The following is a 12,165-nucleotide window of genomic DNA, read 5'->3' on the forward strand; positions in this document are numbered from 1 at the left end:
GCCACGAAGGCCGCGGCATCCTAGCCTGGATCAGCAATAGCGCGGCTGCCAGCGGGATCCGGGCAGTGGCTGTCCCTCCATACTGGTGATGCCGCACCTCGAGTCCTGTGTCCACTTTTGGGCCTCTCACCACAGGAAGGACAGTGAGGGGCTGGGGCCTGTCCAGAGAAGTGCAACAGAGCTGTGAAGGAGCTCCTTGACCCTCAAGTCCTGTGAGGAATGGCTGAGGGGGATGGGGTTGTTTAGCCTGGAGACAAGGAGGCTCAGGGGTGACCTCATCACACCCCACAACTCCCTGAAAGAAGGCTGTAGCCAGGTGGGGGTTGGCCTGTTCTCCCAGGCAACCAGTGATAGAAGAGGAAATGGCCTCAAGTCACACTAGAGGAGGCCTAGATTGGATATAAGAAAAAATTTGAAAGTATGGACAAACATTGGAAGAGTGAACTGTGAACAGTGGAACTGCTGAGGGAAGTGCTTGAGCAACCACTCCTGGAAGTGTTCAAAAAATGTTTGGATGTTTGGGAACATGGTTTAGTGTGGAATACGGTGATGCTGGGTTAATGGTTAAACTTCATGATCGTGAAGGCCTTCTCAAACACCAAGAATTCTATGATTTTAAAATAGAGGTGTAGTAGAGACGTCTGCTGGCCCTGAAGTGGGATATGGAGCTGACCTCAGGGCTTTGTTCTTCTTTCTGTTTGCCTCCAAGAAGATTTTCAGATTAAAATCTTCCCAGCAATGTTACACATTGCTACCATAGCCTCTGCAACAAACACTTGGCAATAATTGCCAACCCTTATGGCTCCCTGGCTCCCCTACTGAGGTTTATGTTCTCGTGAGGGTTTCCCTTCTCTGGAGAGATGAACGAGGCTTGTCCTCAGGTGACAAAATTGTCCTTCATTCACTGTTCACTGAAAAAAAGGAAACTGTCTTACACATATTGTTGTTTGGGTTTTCTTTTATTTTATATGAGGTGACATTTACCTACCCTGAGATCCAGACCTAAATATGGAAGTTGCTTTCACTTGAGGTTGTAACACATCCTCTCTGTGGCAAAAGTTGTCACTAGCCTACCCAAGCCTCTTTGCACTGAAGATACTTTTGCAGTGTTTCTGTGTGTGCCCACACAGGCAAATTTGTTCACAGCTCCCTGGCAAAGAGTTTCACTGTGCAGCATGAGTAGGGAAAGGCTCCAGAAGCCCTCGTAAAATGCACAGGTGACAGCAGATCCTGTGGGAACAGGTCAGGCTTTGCTTTCATATGTGTGCCAGCCTGGAGAGTTGGCCTTGTGCTGGAAACATTTGCCAAAGGATGTCCTAAAAGTAGGTTGAAAACAGGAAATTCATCTGTGTTCACTAACTGTCCATAGTGAAACCTGTTCTTTTTTTCACCTTATCTCAAATGCACTGTCCTGACAAGCAGAACATTATCTCCAGTTTCAGCTCTGAGAGATTACACCTATTCTGCCTATAAGATCAAAGTAGGGTCCCAATTTCAAATTTGACTCTCTTTTCTAATGCTCTTTTCTTCTAGCTCCAAAACTATCTTCTGCCTTCATCTTCAACTTTCCCAAATCTCATCCTGATCTCATGTTCCTCATTATATGGCTGCTGAAATCTTTCTGCCCAATTTCTCTGTAATAGTTCAGTGTGTCCTTAACCAGCAATTATACATCAGAGATCAAAAGGAGCCTTTCTCCATACCAATAAGATGCTTCTGAGACTAAAATTTTGCCTGGCTACTTTATTGTCTCTGCACTTCTAAATCAAACTGATTCCCATTGCCCCCCAGCTTTCCTTCGTCATGTTTTTCCTCTAATGATCTCTGTCTCTTACCCCATCTCCTCCATAGTCTGCACAGCTTGCAGTAGGATCTCCTTCTTTGAAACTGTCCTCCCAGACCCTCACACTGATGGGTTACTCACTGATATGAAACAGCACAGACACTGTAGCTGCTGTTTGGCTTCACCCAAGAAATGTCTCTCCCTGACTGATGTTGGCTAATTAGAAGATCTGATGTGGTCTAATAGCTTGGCTCTTAAATGCAAACCCCCTCAGCTGCAAAATGCTGGGTAGATTTTCTGGCAGCTCTCAATTTTCTGCTCCTCTTCTATTTTCTTATTACACTAAGTAAATATGACCCTTTCTTCTTCTTTCCTAGAACAACCTATTTAGCAGACATTCAATATGTAAGTAGTGAAGGTGATAGAAATGCACACTAATGGAGAACTGAGGCTATAATTTGAGTACACACAGAGCCTAGGCTGTTCAATCCTTGTTATGGAAGTGTAGGTGAGTTCTCCAGCTCCACAGTCCAGAGAAAAGGTATGGATCAGGGGGAGATGAGTGCTAAGGTTTAAAGCATAAAGATTGCAACTGAGGTATAGGTAGCTATTATTTGGTTCTGTGTTATCACATGACTGCAACTTTTCCTTTAGAATGAGCTCTTAGACAAGACATCCATGCTTTTATGACTCTTGCAGTCAACCACAGTCATGAAATCACTGTGGCCAGAAGAAGCTCCAGCTGACTAATAGTGCAGTAGGCACCAAGAAGCCACCAAGCTGTGTAGCAGGGAGGTATCAAACTAGCTATGCCAATGTCTGCCTCAAGACATGAGAACTCAGGTCTCAAAATCACCAGAACCCATGATGGAACTTCATTACTCAGCTGATCAACAGGGAGAAGAGAGAAAAATAGCATGAAAAGAAGGGTGAGGAATTGGATTTCTAAAAGTTATATGTATGATAAAGCCAGATTCTGTCAGAAGTACAAAACCCAACAGGATGAAGATGATACTGGCAGAGAAAAAATCAGACAATTTGAGATCTGGAATTAAAAAAATGTGAATGAAAATAGGTCTTTTCTCCAATTCAGCATGTGCAGGTGTGTATGCTAGACCATCTTAGTTCCTGACACACCTAAATTCCTACGTTTGTACTTCTCAGGGCCTTTATCTGGCTCTGTTAATTCCAAATTCAGGGAAAACAGGGCTCAAATGGATAGTAGTTCATAAACACAGCTGTCATCTACCTTCCCTGCCACAAGACTGGATCAGATACCAAGAAATTACCACTATTATTTCCTTCATTGCAAATTTAGTGAAGTAGTGAGATACTAATCAAACCATCCTACAGTCTGGATGAGGGGACCAGCACCTAAGAGATGTTTTGAACATGCAATGATAAACCATCTTCAGGGACTTGTAGCATTGCCTATTTTCAGTCTTAGTTTACCTTCAGCATAATGTGGGGAAGAGAAGCAAAAGGGAAGGTTTTAGCTCTCTGTTTCCTCTTCAAAGAGTTTAGCTGCATTAGCCTGTCACTTGTTACTTAGAAATCTTTCTTCTTTTTACGTTAAGATTGGATTTGCCAAAAAACAAAACCTATTTTTTTCTTTGTACAGACTACAGGTGAAGAAATAAGGTCAGGAAAAGCAACACCAAAATGAAGCCACTTACAATAATGTTTGCCTGCATATATCTATCCTAAATGGTAGGAAAGTATGAAAGCCTCCTTCTATTGCTACTCTTGGTGGGGTAAGCAGGGAGGACAGGCGTGGGACCTTCCAGTGGCATGAAGATAACTTCTTGGCATGGTTCAGAAGCATCTGGAACAAAAGTCAGCTTAAACCATCTTTAATAAAAGCTGTGCACAGCAAGCACAGTCTCAGCCATAAGCAGCTTTACACTGCAATCATAACACAGAGAGACCAGAAACAGCACACACTACGGAGACCAAGTCTCACTTTCAGTAGTGATTCACAGGGGCAGATGAGGACAAAATTAATGTAAGTAGGGGAGAAAAACTGACATTGCTGTGGAAACCATTTCATTTCATGGCATTTTAAGTCTAAACTAAATTCCCAACAATGAATCAATGCAGTTTTGTGTTATTCTACTATTGCAGCCAGCCCAGAGTGGGCCATGGTGACAAATACATTCCAGGCTATCTCCATGAAGCAGAAGCCCCTACTGTTTCAGCCAAAATGCCTGTAGTGACAGTATATGCTTTATGTGGTTCAGCTAGGACTGAGAAACCTGATCTCATAAACTTTGTCAGCATGAATTATGTCTTTATTATATTAAATGGCATCTTGGCGTTTGCCCATATACCACATCGCAGCTCAGCAAACACATATACAGGCCCCTCTGCCAGAGCATGCAGGCATGGGGGCAAAGCTGTGGTTGTTGTGAGGCTCCCATCTCCGTGCCTGTCCAATTTGGTCATGATTGACATCTCAGCTGAGATGTTTCATCAGTGTAAATTCCCCCTCCCCGCCTCATTCTTAAGCTTTCAGAAGGGAGGCGCTTGGTCCTGTGTCTGTTCAGAGGAAGCACCATGACCTACACGTCTGCCCCTGACCTTTAGCCTGATCAATAAAACTACAAATTGGTCTTTTCTTATCCTCAACACTTTAGTCATAAAACCCTGTTGAGATGGAATGAAACGCCGAACTTTATGTCTAGCATCATGAACATGTTTCGTAGCAGGGGAGAGATTGGCAGTATTTCAGCCATCAAATACACAACCCTCTTTCATTAACTCTCTGTGCATCAATTCTGTGTGATATTTGAAACCTGTAGAATGTCATTTTTGGTTCTATATTCACACATTTTCCCAGATATTCCAGAACAGCTAGAACCTCTAGTGTGCTTTAACAAAACTTTTTTACTACCATGCAGGCTTTCCACCTTTTTGTGATGTTCAGGAGGAAGAAGGGAAGTGGTCTCATTTCTCTCAGAGAGGAACAGAGATCATTTTAGGAGAGAAAACAAAGCCCAATAAGAGTGTAATGCTAGATGGGTGCACAGTCTTTGCTGGTATTTCCGTTGCCTGATGTTTTGTCCCTGCAGGGGACTGCCTGTAGTGGGGCAAGGAGCATGAGAGGACATGGGAGGGCACAACCCAAGACTCTCATCTTCTTAAGACTGGCACAGTGTTGGCAGACCTAAGCTTGCATTTGCCCTTGTGCAATAAGCAGTACTTGTGTCTGAAAAAGCATGTAATGGGTGCGGGGTTTTATACCAACAGCCTTTATCATAACATCAGAAGGGCTTTAACATGGCTCTAAATGTGCATGTGTTACTTTACCCATTGAAGAACAATTCAGAGGGAGGAAGGAGGTTGTACTGCACATTTTTGTGCACAGCTTGGAAAATCTATTCCATCGTTACAGTGAAATAGCTGTTGGAGCCACATGCTTTCTTCATGCTGGCAAGAGTGTTGTGTATTTAGCATGCTCAGCTGCTAGTGGGGTTGTAAACCATACTTTTTACTCAGCTGCACTGCCATGGGATGGCCTTGAATAACCTCCTGTGTCACATCAGGGCTTTTTACTGGTGAAATGAAACATGGCTGTGAATCAGAGGAAGGAAGAAAATCCTAACAGACTCTTCAAATTCCTTTTGGATAGCCAGACCATTCATTTTGCCAGGAAGGCTTGCCATCATTTATATCCATCCACAAAACCCAGAAAGCCAGATCCAATCAGTGAGGTGGACCAGAAGACCAGGAGTCTTTGGGTTCTTGTAAGCCCAAGAGGAGTGGTATGAAAATAACAACATCTCCTGTGTGGCTTTCTGATGCTGCTGTGTGCTACCTAATACTGCTGAGTCTGCAAACACAATTTCCTCTGCCTCAGCTTGCAGGAGAGCCCAGAAACACTGTGTTGGAATCACACAGCACATGTTCAAGGCAGGCAGGTGGCAGGTTCAAAGCAGAGTGAAGAAACAGCTCCTTTATGTAATGCACAGTTAAGCTCTGGAGTACCTTTTCTCAGGATTCAATGCGTGCTGGAACTTCACGTGAGTTTCAGAACTAATCCAGTACAATCCTGGAAGAAGCAAACATCAGAAGCTACCTGATGCAGCTCTGCTGCTGTATTGTACAGGGAGTTCTTAAGCCAAAACTTGCTGGAGACTGGAAGAATATACAGGGGAGAAGTTGCTATATGCTGGCCTTGTTCTCTGCTCTTAGCAAGGTACCACTGTTGGCAACTGTTAGAGAGAGGACTCAAGCTACACAGAATGGATGCCTCTGCTCTTTCTGATTTTACATAATCATACATAATGCAGGATGTGACTAGAATCTTCAAGGTTTATGTGCTTTCACACAGAGAAACCACACCTTCAGAAAATAGAGGTTTTTCCTAAAGAGACTTTTAGTGACATCAGCTTTTAATGACACTGGATCCTTATATCTCATTCCAGAGATGGGACTTCCGTCTTCACTCATTTATCCTTTATATAATTTGCTGGATGATCTTTGTGTTGAGCCAGAGATCAGGTCTTTATTATAATGTATACTGCAGTGTCTTATTAAAAAAATAGAGGAGTTATTCTTCAGAAGAACTAGTTGCCAAAAAAGAAGATAAACAGAACAAGAGGCACAGCAGAACAGAGAGGGAGCACAAGTTGAGGAAAAGTTGGTCCCATTTGAATTGCTAAAAAACCAGTTCACATCTCTCAACTCCCAAATGATGCCACACAAACCTCATATCATGCCAGCTGGTCCAGTCCCAGGCTCATTTTAAGCCCTACCTCAGAACACTATTTTTTTTCTATTTTATTTAAAAGTGCTTCCTGATTTTATAGCTAAGTGCCCTTTCCTCTGGGGAAAAGCAGTGCTATCTGACACAGGACAACAGCTCAGCTTTTGGTGGTGGTTATTGCTCTGCATTACTGTGACCATTTTCTTCCCTTTTGCAATGCCATTAAGGACTGAAGGAGGTGAATAGTCAGAGGATAATACACCATTAGGGACCAGCCCTAGCTGCACAATACATTTCAAATACACCGATATTCACCTTCCAGTTTCATCTGTAGTCCATTCTCTGTAAAAAGATACCAGCACTGATACAACTGAGGCCTGCCCAGACACAAATTCTGTTGGAAGCAGTGACATGAGTAGACCACCATGATTTTAGCAGAACCAGGATTTCACATTCCAACTTCCCAATATGTTGTCTTCCATGACCATGGAACTTGAGTAACGCCATATGATATAAAATACGCTGCGTACTAACAGATTTGTGTTGGACTTGATCTAGTCATTCTGACTTCTTTATTCATATGGTTGAGCTGTGTAAGGAATAAATATCTCTGGTACCAGATTTAGAAAGAGTGTATTTTATTGCAGACAAGAAGATATTATCTGCTCTGGTGGCAGTACGGGGGATTGATGGCAGTTTACAAAATGCAGAAACTCTGTGTGTATGTGTTAATCTCTGATAGGCTTATCACTGTACTAAACTGCTTCCATAAATCGTAGGCTTAATGCTGCTCTCAGGTACACCAACACACACCCAGTAACTCCTGGACAATTTTAAGTTATATAAATTACAGCAAAATTTGATCCCTTGTAGTGTCAGTGGTTTTTTAACACTCATCTTTTCAATAGGTGGAACACATAAACACTTGAGATTGTCACTTACTTCACCAAATTCAGCCTTGCTGGAAGGCAGCTGAAGATATCCACTGAGTATAGCTAAGAGGGGCAGATTCCTTAAACCCATTATATGGGGTGATTTGTGTGGCATTCATTGTGACTGGGCTTGAGGTGTATATTTGCCTTGTTTTTACAATATATGGCTGGTCAACTCATAATGCATGTTGTACTCAAATCTATGGATAAAATATGAAGCTCACAGAGGAAAAATAAGAACAGAATTTACATTTCATTCATTTTTTCGTGTCTGCTGTTTCTGCATTCTCAAAAATCAAAATGCATTTGTTGAATCCTAATCTACATCAAGCTGTCCAGAAGGAACATTCATTATTCTTTTATTGTCAGCAAAACACATTGAAACAAGGATATTAAACATCTGGCCAACATACATTTATGTGGCCCAAATGGCATATTCAAGTTCTAAGAATGTAAGAAATTCTTTTGAAACAAAAGTAGTTTTCCCTCTGACTTGGGAGAGAAGCTATAAAATATGAGCTTGTATAAATAAAGCAGTGTTTTCTACCTGAGACAATGTGTAGCATAAAATGTTACCTGGGAAGTGCAAACTCCTGTCCTCTACCACTAATCTCATTTCAAGTCTAGTGAGGGCACTTAGTCTTAACTAGTCTGCTACTAAGCCAGGGTGATTTACAGAGAGACAAGTTTAGGACTAGAGATAAGACAAAACCCGAATATTGCCAAAAAAAAAAAAAAGCTTAAAGAACAAAAAGAGTAGAGATTTACAGAAGAACAGGGACCAGAAGAAAAAAAAGAAGGCAAAAAATCAAAAAATGCATGGCCATAGGACATGGGCTTGCTTTCACCCCAACAGACAGGCCTCAGCTATGGCTGGTGATAGGACCACAGAGGGAGATGCTGTTTGCAGAGGTGCCAGAGCAGGCACAGCTCAGCTCCTGTGAGGCTGGTGTAAAAAAAAAACAAAAAAAACAAGAAAAAAAAAAGCTGGGAGGTAAGCTCCCAAACATCAGGTCACAACCCCAGCACCTCAAGGTTTTTCAGCCTCAGAGAATTTTTCTGCTGCCAGCACATTTTGGGTAAGAAAAGTGATTTTCTGCAGCAATGGAAAAAGGCAAGAAAGGCTGAAAAGTGGGAAGGTGAGAAGGATCAGTGGCACTTTGGGTGTCATCAGCCTGATGGAAAGGATAGTAGATTTCAGGAGGTGTGTGAACAAGAGGGGTTGGCAGTGAGATTTTCAGATTTATAGGAGATGACAGATAGGTAATAGGGTCTGTCACCTTTCCTCCACTTCCCTTACCATTTCTCCCCTGATGCCCTTTATTCCTTTCTTACTCCCTGCAGTAAGGCTCCATTTGCAGTTTACTACCTTCCCTAAACCCCCCAATCCCTTCTCTCTACCTGAGCAGCCTTCTGCCTACACATACGTCCTCCATCCCATCTATTACCCATCTGTATCTTATCTCACTCTTCAAAACAGCTCCTCCGGGCAGCAGAGACTGCTGTCATAGAAATGGAGGCACAGGGGCAGAGCTAGGAAGGCAGAAATGGTAGAGAAAGGAGAAGGGAGTACAAGTGCAAATGATGATTGCTCTTGATGTAGAGGACAACAAAGGCAGTGTGCAGACTGAGCCTCTCCATCTAGGAAAGAAAAGGCACCTGGTTATCCTTGATGAAGCTTTGTCTTAATACTGCTGCATACCTTAGAGCAGTCTAAGTTACTGTAGTATGCCAAGTCAATTGGGGATGGTCAGGGGCAGGTCTGCTCCTATCCAAAACACGCATGGGCACTGGAAGTCACATACCTTCCCCACATAGCAGCTGTGGGGTCTGCAGCCTCCCTCCTGCCATGGGACCTCGAGCCCTGGACAGAGCTTGCTGGCAGACACATGGGATGTCAGAGAGGGACACTGCGAGGAGTGCTGAACAGGGAAAATAAGAGATGTGGACGCTGTGCCAGGTGGTGGCAGGAGGGGTAACTGGTGTGTCTCATGCATAAGGTTGTCCTGCTGGCAGGGTTCACAAGCCCCTGCCCATCTGGGGATGAGCAAGGCACAGACAAAACACCACTCTGGAAGAAGACAAGGCTGAGAATGAGGTTAGATTCATAACAGCCAGACATATAATTTCCATCATGCAAGACAGTTCTGCACCTTTATTCAACATGATAGTTAAGAAGCGTGGAAATAATCAGGAGGAAAAATACTTGTGATCAAGGCACTATCACAGAATTCAAACATCCACGGCTGCATGCTAAAAAACATTGCCACTTGTTGGGTAAATGGAGGAAACCTTGTCTCTTTTCTTCTTCTGTTTTAAACTGAAATAACTACTTTGCATGATCTTTCAGATGCCTTGATCACTGGACATTATAAGTTGATATATGTGCCCACCTTACAAATTCAGCTGGTGTACTTGTCCATTTCAGAGTAACTAAATTATAGCAGTGTAATGACTTGGAGTCCAGTTTTCAAAAGCCCTTATCAAGTGTTTTAAAAACTTGGATTATACTTTCCAGAGTACCTCCAGCATTTCTTACAGGAGATGTTCACGAGTGGTGAGGGAATGGCTGCTATGTAAAGTAACACTAGTTTGATTTCTGTGGGGCAAATTAAAAGAGGATTACAACAACAATAGCTATAATAATAGTAACAACATCATCGATAATAATGATAGGGTAGCACTCTTTTAGCTGAGCTCCAGTAAGTACTGCAGTGATGCTGCTGCCCTCAGCTGCCCATCCTCCCCTGTGACAGAGCCTTGCTGTTGCAGAAGCCGAGTCAGTGGAGGGGATACGTGTCCGGGTGCTTGGCTGTCCCCACACACAGCCCATGGTGGCTCTGGCTAACACATGCAGAGCTGAGCTCTAGCACACATTTTCCAGGGCTGCTCCAGAGCTAACAGCCTCCAGCAGCAAGGTGGGCTGGACAGCAGGGCTGTCAGGGCAGCACCCAGCATATGGAAATCAGAGCTGTTGTTTTTAATGAGAGGAATGGGGATGCCTGTACCATGTTTGAATACATACAACCCTACCATGGGATTGCCACACTGATGATGTCTGACAGGCTTTTCCATTGTGTCAAGTCCAGTGTTTGGCAAGGGCAAATAAGTGTTTCCAGTGAAGCAGAATGAGTAACCTTTTGTTAACCAGTAAGAAGAACAATTGAAGCTTAAGAATTAAGTGATGTCCCCCTGTTTCAAGTTGTAACCAGAGATTGGTGCAGAAATAGTTGCCCTGTGGCTGCTGCGTGTCCCCTGCTCCTGGGGTCAGCCATCACCCATGAGCTGAGGCCAAGCCCTGCCCATCCCTCTGCCTGCAAAATGTCCACAGCTCTTCCTGTCAGCTGCAAACAGCTGTTGCTAGGGAACTGCGAAAAGTCAAAAAGACAGCGAAGGATGAGGGGAGAGCAGCAGCAGAGGGATGGCAGGCCGCAGCTGGCGAAGGGGGAGGTGAGGGGGAAGGGAGGCGAGAGGGTCAAGAAAAAGGAAAAGGACTGAAGAGCCTGGGCTGGGAATTGGTCCCCATCTTGCCACAGAGAAACAATTCCCTGTCCCTCAAGCACTGTATTTTCTTATAATTACTAAATGGCTTTCCTTGATTTTGTTTGTGTGTTTGTTTGTGTTTGGGTGTTTGTTTGTTTGTTTGTTTTAAACCTCTGTAGGACAGAGGTAGAATGTCTTTTTATTTAGTGTACTTTCACACATGATACTGTTTTTTACTTAATTATCACCTCACCTTTCATCCCTTTCCTCTTATAATTAAAAATTTGCCATTCTTAGTTTTGCTTTTGTTCACTTTTAAAGACTGTTGTTCTTTTCCACTGAAGCATTGAAATTGTAGATATACCTCATCTGGTAAATGCAGCTGGAACTAAAACAACAGTTTTCATATTTTGTCTTGAAATTTTCCTTGTTCCTGGAGTTGATGGGGTGCTGACAGATGTTTTCTCTCTGGGAAACATCAGGGTTATAAAGTTATTCACCGTACCGAGCTACCTATGCTCCAGTCAAGATCTGCCTTATTTATCTAAGGACCTGTTTCAAAGCCAGCTGAACCCAGCAGCAGGTTGTCCCCATGCAAAACTAACTTTGGATTAGGCCATATCACTACAAATCCCTGCTGATTCATGGGTCATATATAATAAATCTGCATCTGGTGGCATTTGACTGCCCCCTGAAGAAACTGGACACCCTTAGAGCTGGTGCAGGTCTCTTTATGGCACCAAACCACAGCTCAGACTCTGGCATTAGGTCCTCTCAACAGATGCCTCGATGTCTCTGCCACTGCACTGTATTGAGTGGGTTGGAATGTGATAAGTGGTGGTGTTTGAATTAGGGTGGATTCTAATTGTGGGCAGTATGAAAGCTGTCTGAGCAAATGCATCTAAATAAGGAACAAGATTATATAGTTCATTGCCAAACTGGAACAAGGAAACAAAATATTCTTTGCAATTTAAAAAAAAATTAGCAACATTTTGGATAAAAAGGTCGGTAACAAGATATATATGGATAGAGTCATTAAAGAAAATAAAATAAATTATGTGCGGAGTTTCCAAACTCAACTGTGGTTGCAATACCTTCCAAAGAAAGCCATGACTTGTAGTAAGAAGCTCTGTTTTATTGGTTTCAAATACTGCAATGTATAATTGACTTATGGCAGGGGTGGGTGGTGGGATAGGCAGTATTTCACTTCCAAGCGTTTGGTCCAAAAAAGGTTCCAAGCCTTGGTTAGCAGTGATTGA

This window comes from Agelaius tricolor, unplaced genomic scaffold (assembly GCF_023055355.1).
Source record: "Agelaius tricolor isolate 1412-34295 unplaced genomic scaffold, bAgeTri1.0.p SCAF_9, whole genome shotgun sequence".
NCBI lineage: Eukaryota > Metazoa > Chordata > Aves > Passeriformes > Icteridae > Agelaius > Agelaius tricolor.